The 21,794-nt window shown below is 44.2% G+C and overlaps 1 long non-coding RNA gene across 1 annotated transcript in view; it reads right to left on the reverse strand.

Annotated features, from left to right (window-relative positions):
* The window catches only part of LOC115345850, a 188,342-nt gene extending 173,996 nt beyond the window's left edge, over positions 1-14,346 (reverse strand). The window contains exon 1 of the long non-coding RNA XR_003924948.2: positions 14,091-14,346. This is a non-coding gene — a long non-coding RNA (uncharacterized LOC115345850). The remainder of the gene's footprint in view (positions 1-14,090) is intronic.
* Positions 14,347-21,794: the final 7,448 nt, after the last annotated feature.

A 21,794-nucleotide genomic window follows, 5' to 3' on the forward strand; every position in this document is an offset into this window, starting at 1 on the left:
ATATGAGAGACCGACCCGCACATAGCAAAAGGGCCTTACCATCTTTCCAGACATGAGGCTGGAACTATATTTCAGTGACAAGGCTTCATTTGCCAGAACCCTGGAAACCCTGGGCTTCCAGCTTTTCATTCCACGCTACCAGCAGCTCAGCTGGAGTCCCTGGCAGGAAGCTGTAAGCAGAAGCTGGAAACCAGACCTTCTGAGTTGTTTCAGTGACCACAACTCCCCATCCATGCCAAGCCCTTAGCAATTTTGGGCCCCTGAACAGGAAACAAGGGAACTGCCATGCCCAAGGCAATAGCAGAGACACCCGACTCGGGGCTCTACAGACTCCCTGCTGCAAGCTTGGATCAGATGGTGCCAATGCTGGTCTCGTGCACTAGTGCTCAGAGGGCTCTGGCTGAAGGAAGTCTCCTCCCTCAGCTTCACAGCACCTGGTTCCCTCTCAATCCTTCAGGACCTAAGACAAAGCTGTGCTAACCTGCTTGATTTTGTACCAGGCCAAAGCGGGTACTTCCCTCTCACAAAAAAAAAAATGGCCTGGGTGCCAAGCATGAGATTTAGGACAGGTGGGTTTGAGATACAGAGTTTGCCTCCACCAATACTCTGGGAAAACGGGGAACAAGTGCCACATCCTCTGACAGGAAGCAGCTTCTGTGCTAGGCACAACAATGTGGTAATGTGGCCAAAGAACAAGCACCCTGCAGCAGCCATGAGAGAATTAGTCTCATTCACTGCCGACCTGAGGCTAGAAGGAAGGGTCGCAGACCTTTACAAGTTGTATCTTCCCATTATGGTTCCCTTTTTCAGTCCCCAAGCCCACTGCTTCTGCACATTTAACTACAGTAGCCTTTTGCCAGGGAATGCAGTTGTCGCCTTTCTAATTTATCTGTCTTCGCTAGCAGTTTTTTGGCCTCCAGCAGGCAGCAACAGATTTCAGCAAGCACCTTTGCCTTGCAGTTTTCAAAATGGTATCTGGTGTGATGCAGCAACTGTTCTCTATGCCAGAAAGCTTGGAAGTAGCATCTCTGCATATCTCCTCCTCTTTCCCCACCCCCCAAAACAAAGGAAAAAGCAAAAGCCTGCTTTGAGGAACAACCCTCCTATTGACTTTGATAGGATGTAAATAGATCTGCAAGACTCTAGCTGGAGACGGGGATGAGGTAAGAAAGAGTCTCACACGAACCAATTCAGTATCTGAACGCTGGGGGCATGTCCTGCCTGTGACTCGCTTATTTTGCCGTAAAAAAAATTAAAATTAAAGTGTGATCACTCTGTGCCTGTTGTCAGTTATGACTTAAGCTACTGCCAGGTTCTCATCAGGTCTGTGACCACCACACTTGCAAAACAACAAATCTCATTACAGACTTTGCTTTTCTCTTCATACATCAATCCACATCCACTCCATTCATGTTCCAGGTACGCAAGTTCAGAGCAGAGTTGTTGTTAAATGGACTTTCCTAAAAACCAAACATCTTTGTTTCATAAGAAAAAGTTTGGTATCTACTTAGAAAAAAAGTGTTGGATTCTGATTTTACAGTAGGAATTACTGGTGAATTTACAAATATATTTTACTATTTGGCTCACGAAGAAAAATTAAGATTGAGATGCATTAAGAAATGTGATACCTGTCTCTATCATCAGCATGTTCCAAATGATCCTAGGGGAAAAAAAAAAAATTCTAATGTGTAAAATTTAGTGTGCCTTAGTATTTGTCTAATTTTGACCACAAGTACTATGACATCTCTATAATAGTAACAAATCTGTACCCCTACAACATAGAGTTAGGTATTTTTGGATGGTTTTCCATTCCTTCCTTTATTTGGATTCCTTTAAAAGTTTTATCTCAATTCTGAATTCCCTGGGTATGCACACTTCTGGAATGATACATATTGCAATGTTTTACTCTTCAATTACTGATATATTGTCTCAACTTCAGCTCCATTTTAGCACAAACTTTTCCTGCGATTATGATTCTGAATGTAGATCCAAATTTTGCATCTGAGGACTGTCACTTGCTATTTGCAATAAAGAGAAATATCAAGAACATAAGATGCTCTAAGCAGAACTGCACTTAGAAAAAAGCTACCCATGGGACTTTGGTAAATCTTAAAAAAACAGTGTAGGAATGTGACAGTGAGGTCTAGGATATCAAAATTCAAATATGTTTGATGCAGAATTTGAGCAGAAGATTGAACAAGATGACCTTCAGCGGCTTCCTCTAACTCAAAGTATTCTATGATTTATGAGAATATCTTCTCGTTTGGCCATTAGAGAATTTGTTCTGTCTATTATTTATTTCTCTGCCTATCACTCTTCTCATCTCAGCAGATGGAAACCAATGAAATGTTCCATGTTGTTCTGAATCCCACCACTGGAGAAGTTCTAGATGGTCTGGAGCGGGCGCTCCTGTGTCTGTAATGGAAACATGCTGACTGCAACCGACTGCACTTTGAACAGGCAGATCAAACGCTGTGAGTGACAGGTTGAGAAAATGAAACAATCATCTCCACATTTTGTTGTAGGATTTTTTTCCAAGAAAATATGAAAGTGAAATGTGGTGGACAGGTCCAAGGAGACTGAATTTAATCCGCTTTTGAAGTTGTTTGTGGATGGCAAGAAAAAATGTGAAAAGCATTTTTGGACAGATCTCCTTCTATTTTGCAAGCTAATGGAATTTGCTGAAACAAGACCACCAGCTGCTTTGCTTATAATAGTTTGCACTAAATTTCAATACATTCATTTCCTTCTAATAGGTGCTGACTCTATTCCATACTGAAGATGGGCCTCGTCCAGTGCTCCAGATGCAAACACCACTTTACCCTAATGGCACTCAAAATTGGAGGTTACATTTTTCAATACAGAAAGTTCGATGAATGATACAAACCCCTCAAATCAATGACTTCTACCTTCTGAGTGTGCGCAATGAGATCTTGATTGGAATTCTGAAAAATAAATCATGAATTTCCTGTGTAGGAATGGGCAAGATAAGAAAAAAAAATTATTTTTTTTTTAAAGCATTTCTAATGTCTATTTTTAAGCAAACATTTCTTGGAAGTTTGAAAATGTTCAGATCCTTCTTTCCAAACCATCCATTACTTATCAGCTGGTTTCCTGAGAAAACAAGTCTTACACAATCCTGCTCTATGTGTAAGTACATGTTTGTGCAAGTCTCCCCATTAATAATGGTGTGATTTGTTAATATTTATTATGATACCATACACTACATATTGTTTATTAGTTATAACTCATTGGCCAATGTCAACTAAATTTGACAGATATGGAGATCTCAAAGATACTCAAATCTGGTTTTAGCAAAAACTGGTTTTGCTAATTCTGCAGTTTTGCACATAATTACTCTGCATTTTTTACATATCTCTCTTTTCTGATTCAAGTCAAGACTGTCCACGAAAATACCTAGAACTGATGGGACTGTCAGCCTACTACTCTCTGTTGAGCTAGGGAGGCTAGCTAAGTTCTTATGCAAACGTAGCTTGACTAACCACAATTTTGATGTCCATCCTCTTCTACTAATGAGTCCAGAAGAAAGCAGTGAAAATGATGAGAGCTTAAGCAAATCTGTTTTACAAGCAAAAATTACAGGAATTGATGTTGTTCAGTTTATACTCTTGAGGAATAAGAAAACCCTATGGAGAAATATGACAGAAGTACTCACACACAGAAAAGGATGTGGCAATGGGAGGAGGCAATCTATTCTCCAAGTCCATGGTGGATGCGATAAAAATGGATGCAAAATGAACCAAGGACAGTCCAGGTGAGACACCAAGAAGCCATCTCTTGTGGTAAGGAATAATGAAGCAATAGGACTGGACTGTCTGGGAGGCTGCAGAAGCTCTGTCCCTGGAGAGCTCTAAGAACAGGCTGGACATCTCCCAGGAGTGGCACTGGGAAAGCTGAGCCTGCCCTGAGTCAGAAGAATAACTTTGATTCTCTTTTGAGAACCCTTCCAGCTCAATTTGTCTACGCTTCTGTAAGCAGCAGAGTGGGTTGGGAAAAGGAAAGAAAGGGAAGAAAGGAAGAAATAGAATAGTAAAGGCATTTAGAGAAGGAGAAGCAGGCCGAAGACTAGAAAATGAGATACATTATATGAGTCTAAGCAGCTTTTGTTTACTGCTGGAGAGACAACTGAACAAGAATACTCCCTCATGCCACACGCAACCACAGTCGCAGCCAGCAAGCCTATTCCAGTGCGGGATATGGAGCCCAGAGCTATCCATCATCCTCTTCGTTGCCCTCCAGCTTTATACCAAAAGCTTCATCTGCCTGTACAGTACAGGGATACCCTGAGAATCTCTGTCATCCTTTATCTGAAATGGGTCACTGTGTCCCAAAGTCACCCTTCCTAGGCTCTGAGCTGGTCTCCCAGCAAGCTGTGAGCAAACTCCCCAGAGAATGTCATTGGAGTCTCCAGCTATAACACACGGAGAAAGTAAAGACACAATTTGGGACCTACAGAAACTGAGTTTAGGTTCCAGTTCTGCCACCCGTCACTTGCAGCACCATAGAATCATTTAGGTTGGAAAAGACCTTTAAGATCATCAAGTCCAACCTCAAACCTAACACTGCCAAGTCCACCACTAAACCATGTCCCTAAGTGTCACATCTACACACATGTCTTTTAAATACCTCCAGGGATGGTGACTCAACCGCTTCCCCGGGCAGCCTGTTCCAATGCTTGACAACCCTTTTGGTGAAGAAATTTTTCCGAATATCCAATCTAAACCTCCCCTGGCACAACTTGAGGCCATGACTATGCTGTAACCGCTCTGCACTCTAGGCCCCCATCGGGAACCTGGGCACAATATTTCTCGGTGTGAAGAATAGGTGATGTGAGCCCAAACTCACAAACCTCTGGAGATGCCTTTGGGACTCCTGGAGTGAAAGGCCTCTGTAAATGCTCCAGGAGCACGTTTTGCACATCAAGATGCTGCCACCTAATGGCAAGAGAGGACGAGCAGCACCTGGGTAAATCGCCGACTGCCATTTGCAAGCTTGCAAAGGCCTGGGTTTTCTTTGCAGACGTAGATGCCTTGAATTTAGCCTAACTCTGCCGGAAATCCTATTCACTCTCCCCCCACTGCTGCACCTTCTAGTGGGCACACGGATCCCTGAATACCATCCTCCCCACACTGTTATTTACTAGTCACACAGTAAGTCATCGTTATTGCCTCCAACTCTGTCCCTTCCACGCATCCTAGCCAGTAAAACTTCCCCTGCCGTGTCACATACACATTAAATATCCATCCCTGTGATCCACGCATGATCGATCTCCCAGTCCCACATTACAGTCATGATTAACCTTCTCCCACTACGTCACATATTCAATACACCTCCTTTGCCTCCTTCACTCAGACAAAATGAATCTCCTTAGTATTGTCAATAATAATTTTCTTTATATCCTGCATAACAACATGAGGCAACCTGACAGAGCACTCAGGCAATAATTCAATCTTAGCTTCCCGCCGACGTTCATTAAACTGAATATAACTTCACCAGAGCTGCCACTGAATTATACCCTCATATCCTTGTGGGAATTGTATATTATTCCCTGGGGAATAGCAGCAATGCAGCTGAAGATGAAATAATTCGTTTTAAAAACCCCAGGATTGTATCTGATAGCACATTATTTCTTCATCTCATTACTCATTTTGCATATTAGTAATTAGCAGAGGTTATTTCCTCCATTCCCCCCACCTTTTTGTTTCATTTCATGTCTGATAACATTAATCCATGGGAGATAAGATGCTGCAAGATTTTAATACAGCTGAAATGACTAAGATCTTCACTAGAGGCAGGCAAACCCTGCCTGCCCAAAATTCAAATTCATTTTGGCAAAACCCCAAAACCATTCCTCAACACTCCCCCTGTATTTTGGCCTCTGTCCCTTCCCCTAGAGAACGAGCCTCCCCTGGCCCTGCTGTGCAGCTGGATGGTGCAAAGCTCAGGTGGTCTCTGTGCTGACATTGTGGTGCTGCTCTGACTGCTGCATCTCCGGCCTGAATTTCCCTTGCTTGCTTTTGAAGAGAGTCTTATGATTCACCCAACCCTAACAATAAGCACAAGATTTTTCCCAGTCCACAGTGGTTTCTTGTGAGGGTTTTGGAAGCTATTCTGTGCTGCTGCTGTGCCGGGGATGGGGAGAGTTTGTGATGTGCCACAGAGGCTGTACCGGTACACAATTTAAAAAAAAAAATTTAAAAATCCAAAGAAATGCAACTGAAGTTGTCTTATGCCTTGTGCCACTTCCGCTAGTCTCCCTGGCCTTGGAGGAGTTTCCTTTAGCCAGCACATGTGACCCCATTTCCTACAACAGGACTATGTTGCCTTCAGCAAGATGGCCACCGGTCATAAAGCAACTAGGAACCACTCTCTAACATGCAGGCATCAGCCCCGATCACAGAACTGTTTCCCAATCTCCTCCAAAGCAAATGGGGCTAAAGAGCCCGTCGATGGCTCTGCCGGGCGGTGAACAGCAACCACCAGGCTCAGCCTTTCACTTCTTTTCCATGGGCTGTCTGTTCCTGTGGTATTTGGGGATGGAGCCCAAATATTCCCCCCACGTCACTCTCCCACTCCTGCACACGTTGCCTGCTGTTAAACCTTATCCTGCTGAATACCATGTGTTTGATATTAATTACATGTCCAAGCCCCATGAAAGTCATTGAAATTTAATGAGATGCAGGGATGGAACCACTGAGCCAATGGCATTCATTAAGCGTTGCCATGGAGATCAGTTTGCCAGGCTTGACCCACATTAAGTGCCACTGGTCACCTCCCAAACAGACAAAAACATGAAATTAAAAAAAAAATTGGAGCCAATTCCTGAGGGGTCTGAGCACTATGGGCTCTGACGGCCTTCAGTCAGTGCAGCTGGGGCTCAGCAGAGTTCAGCGCATGGCCCATGGCTCTGTCAGGGAATGGGCTCTAACAGAAGTCAGGAGGTGCTCCTGAGTGGCATCTGCAGAAAGGAGGAAAAAACCCACAAACTCACTGACACAAAGAAGCCAGGGAGTTCTTTATACTTCCCTTCCACCCCTACAAGTGGTGCAGTTGAACAGGGCTGTCACTTGAAACACATTTTGTGCTCTGTTTCCAAAATGATGCTGTTTCTAGCAAATATTGGTATTGTGGCTCTGAGTCCAGGGAGACGGGGTGAGAGAGCGAGAGATGGGGGTGGGGGGGAGAAAAGAGGTTGTAACTCAGCATGGAAATACTAAGATGGAGAAATTTTAAAAGAGAAAGCTTCAGTGAGATCGAAGGATGCTCTACGAAACGGGACCTGCACAGGGGTTGGGGAAAGCTAATGTTACTTCCTGGCTCAGCCAGAGTCTCTGCACAGCCTTGGCCAAATAGCTTACTTGCTATCTCCCCCATTCTCCCTCTGCAAAATCAAGGTCACAACATGTCCTTCTTCCTACCCTTGTCTACTGAGATAGAAACCAAATCAAAGCAGAAAGTGTCCTGCCTGTGTGCTTTTCTTGTGCTTAGTGAAAGGGGCAGCCTGACCTCAGACAGTTCTTTGTAGTCTCTCAGTATAAATAATAATAACAAACCAGAATTAATTAACCAGCTCACCAATCTGTCTACTTTCAAGCCCACCAGTAATCTGTAAGAATCAGACTAAGATACAGCTGCAGGAGTAGCTGGGTGGTGGTGGTGGTGGGGCAGCAGGGGAAGGCAGCAGAAGGCCAGCTGTGCAGTGGTGCACACACAGCTCTGACACCCAGGCAGTGTCTTTATGTCCCAAGTAAATCCGGTGCCATTACAGAGCAGCCCCTTACACAGAGCTTGCTGCAGGTGACACAGTACAGCAGCAGCAGAGCTGCCTCCGATTCCCAAACATCTTTTAATATTTTATTTTTCAACCTTGGTGCAAGCACTTACATACCAGCAAACACACACAACTGTCACATCCCAAGTTCTAAAAGGGAACCTACAAGAACATGGTAGTTTAAGCCAGGCTTCTCTGAAATGAAAAATGCCCTCATCACAAAGGCGAAAATGTAAGTTACAATTTATAAGGCAACTAACCCCTAAGCGCAGAGGCCATCCTTTGAAGCACAACCCAAAAAACCAGAGAGAAATTGCAACAAACTTATCTGAGTACATCTGGTTCACCTAACCCATCTGCAGCCCTGGGAAAGAACCCCATTGCCAAAAATGGCTGAAACCTTATCCTTACAGCCTACGGGGGTTCAGATAATTATATCTGACATGAAAACTTGTAGCACATACAAAAAAACTGGAGGGGGAAGAAAAGGTCAACTGTATAAAGATGCAATCACTGTGGAAGGGGCCAAGTTACAGCATGGTGAGCTGTTTAAACAGCCAAGATAAATAAGATACAATTAGGGTTACATTGGCTCACCCTTTTGAGATCCCATATGTGGGTCTATGAACCTTAAAAAAAAAAGGGCCAAGTTATCAGGACTGGCTGCTTATTTAACTTGGCCCATTTCAAGGCTCAGCCTGTTCTAACTTCATCCCATTTTTGCAGCAAACATCCCATTTCCAATATTTTTGTACTTGTCAAGCGCTTTCTGATCACATCTCTCTTCTTTTTATTGTTTTCATTAAAAAGAGAAAAGTGCTGAGAAAGGGAAGCGAATCTGAACCCAGGGCCTCCTACACCAAAGTCAGCAAACCTTATCCCTTTGTGCCAGCCAGCCTAGGGTCTTTGGTCAAAAATGAAAGCACAAGAATTTCCAGCGTGTTTAATTACCAACCACAGGGAGCCTGGTACAGCCCCACAAATGGAATAACAACAGATTGAAGCTGGCAAAGGAAAATCAACTGAAAATATTTTGTGGAAGGGCCACAGAGTTGAAGCCCACTTCTGGAAGGATGCAGAATTTCATGGGAACACGATGTCGGCATTCACAGCCTGGCTCCTGCAGAGCTCCTCAGACTCACACCTTGGGATCAGCATTCCCCAGCCTCTGCAGAGGTTCAGAGACAAATCGAGTATTTTTACATAGCTGCCACACTGAAAGGGGCTTGTGTGCAGCAGTAAGGTTAATACAGAACACTTGTTATAGCTCTGTCCTTTTCAATGCACTTTATAAACAGTTAGAAACTCTAGTTATGTATTAACATAGTTGTTACCAATCACGGTATTTGAGATGCTTCCTGCTACCTTAGTATTTATTACCAACGCCACCACTGAAACAGACAGGAGACTGACTCCATCGCCTACTTTAGCACCTATATGCCACTCCACCAGTGCATTAGGAACAATTTCTGCAAATCTTTGAAGTGTCTTCTTCATTCATGTATGAAAGAGTACCTGGTTACATGACGGTGGGAGGACCACGGTGACAACCATTTAGGGCACAGATCACAGAGCAGGAGGGAGGCCATAGCAATACAATGCAAATGTGTGAGCTATACCCTAGCCACAGGGAGCAGAGGAAATAATCAGTGGTGCAAATCTTTTGTTCAGCATCTCGGATTTAACAAGTCTGTTAATGTAGTGCACATAGCAATGGGATGAGATTTCCTTCCTACATGCACACAGTAAGTCTGCCATGAGCAGCCCCAAAACAACTTTAGCAACATGCTACTGTGGACCCCAGGAGGGTATGTAACACCACAGGTGTTCTCATTTTGGTAACTCAAATCCACTGAATTGCTCAAGTTCCAACAGCTCTCCAACACTTTCATACACAACAGAATAGACAAACTCATTGGAAAAATGTATTCAAGAGTAGTTCATCTTACCGCAGCACGAAGAGCTATGGGATGTGAACCCAGACAACTTCACAGTGTGGCTGGTAATGAATAAAGCAGCACAGTCAGCTAACCTGCAGTTTGCAGTGTGCCTATCTACAACAGGCCAAGGAGGATGCTAAGGCAAAAAAAAGCCATTAATTCTGCAGCAAAGACATACTGTAAAAGGCAGACTGATATGTATGAAGCACTGTATGCAGAATCACACCATGAATGCGCTGGCCCTGTCACTGTCACAGCAGTGCTCTGCAGGACAGCACAGCCCCTCTGCTGGCTGTCAGTTTGGCAAGCACCTGCAAATATTACCGCCAGAATTGGAGCCCCACAACAACATTGCTTGGTTTTCCATGCAGGGTTCCAAATCATTGAAACTGGGTGAAAGTACTGCTAAATGAACATTTTGTTCATTGCACACTGTCTTTCAGCAGGGTTCATTAATTTATAAAGTTATCTATGTTTTATGGAAGAGCAGATCTGCCTCTTTCTCTAGCATTCACTGTCACCTGTTCCACTCTGTGGAGTCTTGCTCCTTTACCAGATTTGTGTCTCTGCACCTGATTTCAAGAAGCTGCCTGGTGACTAGGTAAGAGCTTTGCCCTGCCTGTAAAAACGTGTTGTTTTAACACACAGTGGCTTTCCTTCTGGGTGAAGGGCAAAATTCTCATTCCCTGTGCACCAAAGCGACCCCCAGAAGACAAGTGGGAGTTTGCTCTCAGTAAAGCATGGATAGTAAAGACAGACAGGCTGGGAAAGGCTCATGGAGCATTTCAGAAAAAAAGCGTGACTAAGGCACTAGCTGTCAAACTCTCTGTGCCAAGCTCTAAGAGGCCTCAGCCTTGGACTAGAGCTAGATATGCACATCTGCTGAACTCCTCTGTACCTGGCACGTCTTCCTGGGCCACAGGCACGCTCAGACAGGCTGCCTTACTGCAGCACAGGGCCAAACACTGTCCACTTCCCTTGAGCTGGGGGCATCTGCTCACCCAGTTCATCCCACAGCCCAGCAGGACAGAAGTGCCCATGAGTTTTTAATGGCAGTGCCAGGTTCAAGTGTCCCCTGTGACAACAGGTACTGCCCATTGATCTGGGAGGAGAAAAGCAGAGATAAAGGAGCTGAAAAGGTCTGAGCCAGAGAGCAGCGTACAATGAGGCACCCCAGGCCGCTGGAGGCCCTCCAGGGCCATCTGGCCCTAACTGCAGCACCAGCCTCCCCCTCCCTCCCACCACATGCTCCCCCCCTCCTTCTCTGGCAAAAAGGCTGGCTCCTTCCAGTTGTGGGGAGGGGCAATTGCCATATGGGCTTGTGGCTGGGAGACTGGATGGACACCCAATATGGCAGACAGATGAAGGCGGAGATAAAGCCAAGCATGCCGGGGAAAAACATACACCCTCCCCACCTCCTTGCCTCCTCTGCCAGATATTTGGGAACCAACATCTCTGCCCTGTTTCATTAAACAGAGAAGACCTACCCTATTGTCAGCTGTCCCTGCTCCATGCCAGACAGGCATTTTTCTTCTGTTATGCTCCCCCCTCCTGCCCAGCACTCCCCAGAGCCACCGGCACAGGGACAGGGATGCAGCTCAGACCAACCAGAACAGAAGTACCCAGAGGAACCCAGCCATGCAGCCCCTCTTCCCCTCTCCGTTCATCACTGTCAAGCTGCAATAATTGAACATTTGCATCCCCAATTTCACACAGCCATCCCCCCAACTCCCTGCAAATTAGCAGTCCACCTATATTTACAGAACAACATGTCTGCTAGATATCTGCTTGTGGTGAATGCTGCAGAGGGGGGGCGGAGGGAAGGGGGAGCAGAAGAACTTGATGTTTCTGTCCTGCTGGTGCCTGACAAAAAGTTCTGACCCTGAGGCTACCAGCAATACTGGGCTTCATTCTTTATGTTCCTCCATCCCATCCCACAGTGTAACACATCCAAGTGGTGCTACTGCTGTTGTTGGGAGTTTGTTCTGTTTGTTTGCATCGCTTACACTTTTATCTCCTTCCCCTGTGAGCCCTCATGGAGGTGTCTCCATTTAGTATGCAGGCCTGGTTGGCCAGTTGCCATAGCAATCCATTGCAGTCCTCATAATATTGCAGGAAGCAAGATCAAAAAAGCAGGATTGTAATAAAGAAAAAAAAAAAAAAGGAAAGAAGGAGGAAAGGCATCTCTCCCACTCCTCTTCTGCCCCACCACACACACAGGCACTTTGCAAGACCACATCATTTTAGGACTGGAGTGAAAGATGAACACAGTTTCAACAGCCACACTGCCAAAAAGCCAGATACCCACAGGGAAGAAAACAGGCATCACTCATTTAGAAGTGCGGCAGTATGCTCAGTGTGCACGCAGCCTCCATTCCCTAGAACACTTTATACATCACCACTTCTTCCTCTGCTAAATTATGTACTATTTGCCTGCAGACAAGGCTTTACCTAGCACCCCCTTAGCCACACAGAGACACAACTCCTTTGCTCTAAGGACAGCTAATGTCTAAGCAGTATGTTTATTCATATTGTCCACCTCTGCTCAAGAGGGAGCAGCTCACAAGCTAGAGTTTGCAAAGGCTGATGTTGGCCCTCAGTGACTGGAGGCCAAGCGAAACAATCTTCTCCCTTTATTTCACTACAGCAATCTCATTTGCTGTTTTTCCTGGATGTGCTTGCTATGCCCGTTCGAATTAAGTCTATACTGCTGTACAAATAAGAAGTAACCCAGCCCTTTACACAGTGGCCTCCCAGATATATCAGCCAAATCACTATCATGTACAGCTAAGTCCCAGACAAAAAAGCCTTCGCTATGAGGGAGTTCAGCACAGGAACATAACAAACACACACCAAAACATCTGATTTGACAAGAGTTCCAAAACAAAGATTAGCATGCCTGGCCTTGGGGATGCTGCAGCTGATGCTTATGTCAGCAGAAAAGCTGTGTCAGTGCCTTTTGGTGACTGCTCTGACATGTGCTGCTAACCACATGCATGCTATGGATTTGTGAGGTTATGAGGTACCTAAATGAAAAGAGAATACAGCCAGTGCTACCTGAAAAACAGACCTGGGCTCATCACCAAGACCAGGCTCTCAGCCCTGCCTCCCCTGAGCCCAGAGCCTTCACCCTTGCCTTCCTTCACCTATCTTTCTCCTCCATTTTGAACATTGTGATTTACCTGCAAAAAAATATTAAAAGGAGGTTTTTTTTTTTAATTTCACATTGTATGAGCAGCTTTAGGAAGCAAGTGGAGGAAGACTCCATCCCCAGTGGAGAGCACGTGGCTAACGGGTAGATTTAATTTATATGAAGCACACCGCTCTCTCGTAAGCCCTGCTTGGCATATTAAACTGGTGTCTTACATCTCCTTCCAGTGCCAGAAATATTCATTTCCCACATCACAAAGACCCATCCATGAATAATAATATTAATAATTAAGCGCCTGACTCTAGGGCTATACTTTGAGCATCATAACACTCTAATCATTTGCTTATCCCATGATAATTACACTCCTCCATCCTATTTCTATGCTCTGCCTTATTAGTTAACCATTTATTTGCTAGGGTGTTTCTTGAGACTCCACCCAAGTTTTCAGACCCCAAGTCTCACCTTCCTAGCAAACTGATGAGGTATGTGCTCCAGATTCAAAATTATTTCTTTTAAAAATGAAAGCTATTTGTGCCACCATGAAAAGCAAGGAAAAAAAAAATCTAATAACTGCTACTACTTTTTAACCGCAGCATAGAAACAGCACTTTGGACTCCTTCCTTGGAGTCTAAGCAGCAGCATTCCCAAAGAGAGCAGTCCCAAGGTTCTGTGGACAACCGTCATTCCCACCAGGCTCACAAAGAGGGGTGGGTCAGCAATACAGGGCAGTACAGATGTCCCAGCAACCTGTGTTAGTACAGAAAGAGCCACACTCATTTCAGTTCCTTCCCAAACTGAGGCGAAGTAACCAAAGCAGTGGGAAGGGAGGAGGATGAATCTCTGCCACATAGACCCAGGCAGATAATTCCAGGTAAGCTTGCTCAGCACTAGTGAGGAACTAGAAGCAATACAGCTGTATTAATATGGCATTCTGCCTGGACTAATTAGGTTTTCTGAGAAGCATGGTCTATCTTGCACAGGCTTACCTGAAAAGGCCATTTTGTAAAGGGGTTGCTTAGTTCAGTGTTGTTTTTTTCAAGTCCATTCCTATAAAAATTATGGTCCCAGTTCTGCCATCTTTCCCATGCCATGTATAAGTACACTAGCTACCGCACCGATTTCAACCAAACGTACAGTTACATACAACTCAGGACAAGAAAAGGCTTACTGACTGCTTTCACACACACTCCTTTGCTGTGGTACTTACCTTCCATGTTTTCCCCACCAAAGCCTGCAACTGCAGCACAGAAATCCAAGAGTCTCAACCATCTCCTTATCCATCTCCAATTCCCGCAAAGCCCAGCCACAAATCTGCCCCATGGAGGAAGTAGTCTCTGGACAGGCAAAGACTCCTTACATTTAATCTCACAGCACACTAAGGCATCATTTCTGAAGGAGCTTCAGAAAGAGAGAAGGTTCATTAAAAGCAAGTGGATAGCAGTCTGCAAGGCCATCAGTAAGAAGAAAACAACAGCAGAGAAGCCAGAACAAAATGGGCAATAATAACGAGTACTTCAAAAGCAGAATATATCAAGAAGTTTAGCGTCAGCAAAGAGGGCTTAAGAAAATAACATGAAAGCAGCAAGACCACAAAAAAAGTTCTGATAAGACAAAAAGGCTGGTGTGTCAGGAAAGATCTCTAATGTTGGAAAAAACTACTTTTGTAATTGTTTCCAGCTCCACACAACAAACACAAAAAACACAAACCCTGGCTCTTATGGCTGAATTAAATCAGAGACTGGTGGTATGGCTTGTTTCTTTTGTCTGTTAAATAAAGTACCAAACGAAACCTGTTTCTTGCTGATGTTCTCCCAAACCCGGGGAGTAAGAACACATCCAAAGATGATGGGATTCTACACGCTTACTTGGGTAGAACTTTAATTGATCAAAGAGTTACTAGTTACATATGGATGAAGACAAGTCAGATCCTGCAAACTCCAGTGATATAAATAACCTCTTCTGCAAAGCCTATTGAAATCAAGAACAGCTGAAAAGACTGGACGCCAATGCAGAATGATGCATTTGAAGAGACCATGCTTTGGCCAGCAATGAAGCAAAGCGACAGAGGGAAGAAAAACTGATTTTTCAAGAAGACATGAAAATAAGAGAGGCCAGTTTTATAAAACTGTGACCTATCAGACTCCAGCACTGACACTAACAGACAAGTATCAGAGCAACTTCTAATCAGATTTCAGTGCCTTGAGGTACTGACATACACAGAGCTACCTCCCAGAAATTATTAACCCTGTTCATTGGTGTCATCTAGAGCACATTAGGTTTTGTGAAGGAAGCAAATGCCCATACAGCTTGTGGTTCCCCACATCTCTAAAAGCAAGTCACACAACACAACTGCTCCTGTCTGGAGCTTTGCCTGGGGCTCACTCTGCACTAGAAAGCTGCACCGCTTTGTTGTACCAGGATACCTACAAACCTCCCCAGCCAGGCAGACCTTGTCTTAAAGGCATTCTATGCAGATTTCACTATTCCTATAGGGAAAATGGGACAGCCACCTCTCGCAGCACTGCCCAGAGCACAGTGATATGCAGAGGCATGTTAGCCTTTTTTCCTCCTTTGCAACACCACCATGCTGCCCCTCCCCTCTTCTTTTTAGTCAAACAGCTGCACACTAAATGCCTGGAAGGACCTCGCAGGGGCTGCTGTTTCACACAGAAGCAAAACACCACCCATCAGCTGCAGCAAGTCAGAGCCCAGAGGCAGCAGCCGAGCGGGTGCTCACTGGAAGGAGCTGATGGCTGAATCTTGCCTTCCTGCAAGGCAATCCCTCCTGGCTCCTCCTGAGTTCAGACAGTATCCTCATCTCCTCCTGCTTGGCTTGGAATATGGCCTCCTAATAACCTGTATGTCACTATACCTGCCTGTGTACTATGACTTTTTACCACTGCAAGCACACCAGCAAAAAGTTATACTGCCTAACCACAACTAGTTAAATTATTAAAATTTCAAGTCAAGCCTAAGTCAAACTATTTAAAAAAAAACCCAAACAAAACCACCCCCCCCCAAACCAGAAATAGATACTTCAAATCATTGCTTTAACAGAGTAACACAGCCTTATCTGATGGTTTATGCAAACATACTAACACCAGAATACTTGCAATACTTCCTGGAATACTTTACTTATCTGGAATATTTGCTAACAATTTGCCACAACTGTTGACTTTGAGTGTTCTTTGTTGGAGTTCATTATCTGTCTACTGTGACTAATTGTCTAGATCGCGTTTCTGGATTTGCTGCTTGACTAGACACCTCCCAGAATCAAAATCAGCCTTCATAGTAGCTATTGACTATTTCAACATGAGTACTTGCATATGTCCATAGTTAATGTAAGTATCTACAAGAGTCTCCTTTCCCCAACATCTCTATGAACTAAACTATGTTGGTCAGAGTGACCAGGGGAAGCCAAGACAGGAAGTCAGAGATATCACGGGGATTATATTTTGATAATTCATACCAGATTCTGCAATGAAACTGGGATGGGGCAATGAAAATCATCAACTATCCATCAGTGGCTTTTGTCAGCAGCCATTCAGCTCTATTGGCACAGGACAGTCCCCCCACTAGTTATCTCGGGCTTCTTGTCTCATTTAAGCTGTGCACTAAAACAATGTTTTACATTGTTTAAACACAAAACAAAGTATATACATTTGCATAAATGATACACAAGCAAACCTGCCCCATTGCATCCAGGAGAAGGCAAACTTGAACTAACAAGACCAGCACCTGACAGCCATGAGGACCTGAGGCTAAAACCCAACTGTTGCTTTATACTTTTAATTGCCTGGTAATATGCGTTCATTGCATCAGTCTGCTGTCTTGCTGTGCACGCAAGACTGCAAGAGCTTCAGGGCAGAGGCCATAATTTTTTTTATATTTATACAGTGCCTACAACAACAATACAGTAGCAACTGGAAATCAAATAATTAAGTTGTTATAGTAATAATGACAGAGCTGAGAAGCAGTGATTCTGGCTGTGTCAAAGCTGCAGAAATCCATTTAACACTCACACAGCTCTTCTAACCTTCCTGGCCTATTACAGAACCTAGCTCTTGAGGGCAGAAAATTGGGAGATAAACTAATGCACCGAGGGCTATCAGTCCTAGTATGTCAGTACACAGCTGCTAGTCAAGGTGATATGATGGGGACAGTCAACGAAGCAAATGAGCCCAACTGCTTCAAAATGCCTACTCCGAATGCTGGGGGTTAAATCCCTCTAACCTACAGAGAGTAGAATTGAGCACAAGAAAGATGAATGGCATTTCTTTTCATGAATGGGGAAACTGGTAACAATAACCTCTCAGACCTGCAAGCTAAGTCAGCCTTGGCACACTCATCACTGCCATTGCACAACACAACAGCTTTCCTCTCAATGAAGTTAAAGCCTCAACACTTCCTTTGGAAGCTGCTTCTACTCAGACAGTTAATTAAAATCAACAGCACAGGGCTCCATGTAGCTGTCTTCCAGAAACCGGAGCGTAAACACAATCAGTTTTCAGACCAAAAAGATGAATGGTCAGTGAGGCAAATTCAGCCACATGTTCAACTCTGACTCTTCACTACTGGTGCATCAACTCCATTAATAAAAGATCCTTCAGTCTAAGTTACCACAAGACTGCGACTCCATCACTTCCAGCGGGACACAGGCCAGAGAGGACAGAGCCTGTAATCTATCTATTGGTAATTTTTAAGCAGAGCACAGTCCAAATTCATAGGTAATGCAGAGATGAGAGGAAAGAGTAAGAGCTTATTTTTGTTGTTTCTATTAGCTAATATTGTCAATAAAAGTAGCCATATATTGTCCGGTATGCTAGAAATTCTTTGAACATTTATGTTTACTTTTATTTAAGCAACAACTGCTATGAACTGATTACACTCTCAGTTAATGACAGGCGCAACAGGTGGGTGGAACAGAAGAAGGAGACAAGGCAATGAATAAAATGAGAACATTTTGCATTCTAAGCAGTTACCACATTTCTCTACACCGCAAGAGTGAAGGGACCCTTTCTGCAGTGTTCACCTGTGGGACCTCTTCATTGTTTGTATGACAACACCCACAGCCACGTTAGAGAACCACCGCTGCAACGCTTGGCACTGCAAGAGATTTGGACTCATACCCAGACAGGATATGGTGTTTTAAAACAAACCAGATAGGGCACCGAACACCGATCACATTTGCACCTGGCCTAAAGACTCCAGCCAAAGACTAAAGCCCTACCTACCTCGTTAGATGTCACGCTAACACGCTATAGTCCTTGGCTCTGAAATCTTAAAATTTCACCAGACGAGTAGGGAACAAGGCATGCAGTTGAGGAGCTAAAGACAATAGAACAGACCAGAAACAGGACTGGGAAAGAGCTCAAGCCTCTTCTGTACTAGCTCAGGGTTTCACCAAGACACCACACTGTCACTGCTTTATCCACGTTTTGCCTTGCAGAGAACAAGGGCAAGACTGTACTGTCACTGCTTGCCTGCACTCTTTTCTCCAACCAGTCCAGCCTGTGTTTTGTCAATGAGTGCCTCTAGCAAATGGGAAAAGGGAGCAAGTCCTCCCATGTATGAAGCACCAGGAAAAAATAAGTATCAATTATCAGGTTTGTGACTGTCATTTCGATAGCTGGTCACCTATGTGAGGACCAAGTTCCCAGGAAGAATCAGCAGCTGATGCAACCCTGAAACCCAAAGAACAAAAGATCACAAGGTTCAAAGAAAGATCCTGTCCTGAAGGGGTCAGATACAGGACCCAGTAGCCATCCAGTTAACTCTGGCACATGCATTATTTATGGGATCATTAGTAAGTCAATGGCTGCTGGCCACCCTGGCCTACCCACAGTGCAAACAGCCCTAAAGCACAATGCAGCCAGACACATACAACCCATGTGCAGAAGTGGCTCTGGGCAGGTGACAAGACCCTGGACCCAGGTTTAGCAGGGGGCTTTGCTCTTTCCTCCGTGAGCCCCAGCCTCCCACGCAGCCACTTACACTGCCAATGATGGCATCCACTTCCAAGGCCAAGAGAGGCACTAGTCCCTGGCTCCTTCCACTCAGGGAGGCAAAGCACATTGCAGAGCTTCAGGGCAACAGTGGGCAAAGGTTGCTTCCCTTTGCAAGGAGAAATCTCTGTCCCACACCCCTACCATGAGTCTCCCTGCAACATTTGCTGTGCAAGGCAACTGCAAGCTCAGGTGGGACGTGTGAAAACAAAATTGCTGTTCTTCCTTGGAGGAACAAGCATCAAAATCCTGCAGCCTGCCAGCGTGGCTGCAGGTGAAGCTGCCTTACCACTGCCACTCAGAGCTGTTTTAGCAGCTGTGAATTTAACAAGAGTAGTATTAAAATAACTACGCTTATTTATAAAAGCAGGCAGGCTAAGTGACATTTCTATCACAGAGCACACACTACCAGGAGATTCCCTGACGCTGCAGCAAACCAATGTAATCTGCATTATGATGCACTATTCTCTCCGCAGCACGTACAAGACAGCTGTGCTCTACTGGTATAACAGCAGGGTTTGATTCTCCTCCCCCTAGAGCTGGGGGAAGTTTTGTTACAGGCTTTGGCGGTATGAGATCAAGTGCTAAATCCATGAGTAACCACTAATGTTACTTGCATTCACTTGCCTGTTCATCTTGTATAATCGGCGTTATATATCTTGTGCATCATGCTGTCTCTGCAACATCCTGCAGCACGCTGTTCTTCCTCACAGCGCAGTCTAAAATGAGGGCATTCTCTTTGGAGGATGTTGCATAAAACTGCATTATAACATCATTTCCATTTTACACTGTATGGCTGATATTTTCAAACACTTAAATATGGGACCACTGAAGTCAATGAAAGGCTCACATTGCAGTTATTTAGACTCCTTCAAAAATCTCAGCAACGTATTGGAATCTCTTCTATCGATTCCTCTCCTACCCATTACAAAGGCTGCTGCTGTACAGTATTGTATGTATTAACAAACATAACAAAACAATGAGGTCAGATGCCCTTAATCACACCAGTTTAAATCCAGAGTTACTTTGATAAAATCAATTGGATTATTGATATTTACGATGGTATACAGGGAGCAGAATTTGACCCCTAATCTCTGTCACATGGGTTCCTGCCCTGCAGCAAACTGGAGGTCCTAGTACTGTGTTCAGATGCCATCAGTGTAATCTGCAGCAACTGCTCTGCATCTAGCAAATTAGTATAACAAACAATGAGCAGTAAAAACAATTAAACACTGAGCAGTAAAAACAATTAATGCTTATATCCAAGGCATGCACTGTCCTCTATAGCAATAAAACATGCACCGAACCTCTGCAGTATATTGCACAAACTAGCTGTACATGTCAACAGAAGCCTCAAACTCAAGATACCCTCCGTGCAGTCCGATACCACCAGCTTTATTCTGCCTGACTCTCAACATTCACTGGGCCCGATTTTGCCCTTCTCATCTACGGTATGAGTGTGATGGTATGCTCACTTCTCCCTAGCTGGACAATCAGAGTCATTCTGGAATAAACTGGTACCCACAGCTGCAGAATCAGATCTGCTGATATGAACGGAAGTCGTGGAACCCATTCTTCTACTTTTTGTGCCCCTTTCTAGTAGTGTTATGAACTGAGTTTTCTGAAATGTTCCTTGAATGTACATAGGTCTCATCTGTACCAAAACACTTTTTTTTTTTTTTTTACAATTACTATAGATTGTGAAAGATAATGATTTCTTGCCTTTTTCCACATAAAATAATTTATCAAAAACTCTAGTCTTTTTTTCACTATGACTTAAGAGGGAAAAAATGGTAAATCGAAGCCATAAAGAAAAAAAAAGTACATTCTAATAAAGATACTAAGCTCTACCCTAGAGGCCTGTGGATTCTGACTGTGCCCATACCAGTATAAAGATGGCAGCAGCACGTGTTCAATTAGAACATACTTTAAAGCTATTCTATGCCGCGGTCAAAAGGCATACATGGTGTAAATCATAATCCCAAAGACTGACACTAAAATTGCCTTAGATGTCTCACAACTGGATATAGCTTAGCTTTTACATATTAATTTAGCTGAAAAAGCCCTGCTTTTCTAGTTTTCAAACTGCAAGCAAGGTGCAGGGAGGATGACTTTTATGCAGGTAGGTGGGCTCTTTTTCCATCCTGGACCACTGCTGAGTTAAAGGTTTATAAATCACAGCAAGCTTGCCGCTATCACTATTAGAAAATGATGCCATCTTAAAATAGCACAAAGGCAGGTCTCAAAGAAAATAGCATAGTTTCCTTCCATATACTCGCCTGTGTATGTGCCATTCTCATGTTACACAGACGGACAGAACACTACTATTATAGCATTGCTGTATCTACAGATACAAATGCTGTACCTAAATGCTGATACCACTTGGCTACAGTGCCTCCATTGTAACTGTCTCCTTTTCAGCCCTTGCTCATCATAAATTAATTACTTCCTAAAGGAGAATATGTTCATTTAGCTTGTATGCGAGAGACCTGTGCTTTGAAAGAAATCCTTCTACAAGAGATTTAGGTGCTGGGGAAGGCTGCTCTGGGCCAGTGCAGATTTGTTGCGCTGACTATTGGAGAAGAAAAGCTTCCAGATACTCAAGTACTTATCACAAAACATGACAAATTAACATCAACATTCAAACAAGTTCAGAAAAATAATTTCCCCTTCAAGCACGCTCAGCTTTCCTTCCCATTCCAAATTCAACACAGGCGAGTGCCAGGTGGGACGGCCGCAGGCAGGCAGCCAACACAGCACAGCTCCACCCGTGTGAACAGCAGCACCTTCACCCCGCTTCGGAGTGACTGAAATTCTCTTCAGCAGGTCAGGATTTCATGCACTCTGGGATTTCAGTGCTTCATAAACTGTAATTTTTTTTGCTTGTTTTCCTTTCTGTTAAACAA

Source organism: Aquila chrysaetos, chromosome 9 (genome assembly GCF_900496995.4).
Source record: "Aquila chrysaetos chrysaetos chromosome 9, bAquChr1.4, whole genome shotgun sequence".
NCBI classification, from domain to species: domain Eukaryota; kingdom Metazoa; phylum Chordata; class Aves; order Accipitriformes; family Accipitridae; genus Aquila; species Aquila chrysaetos.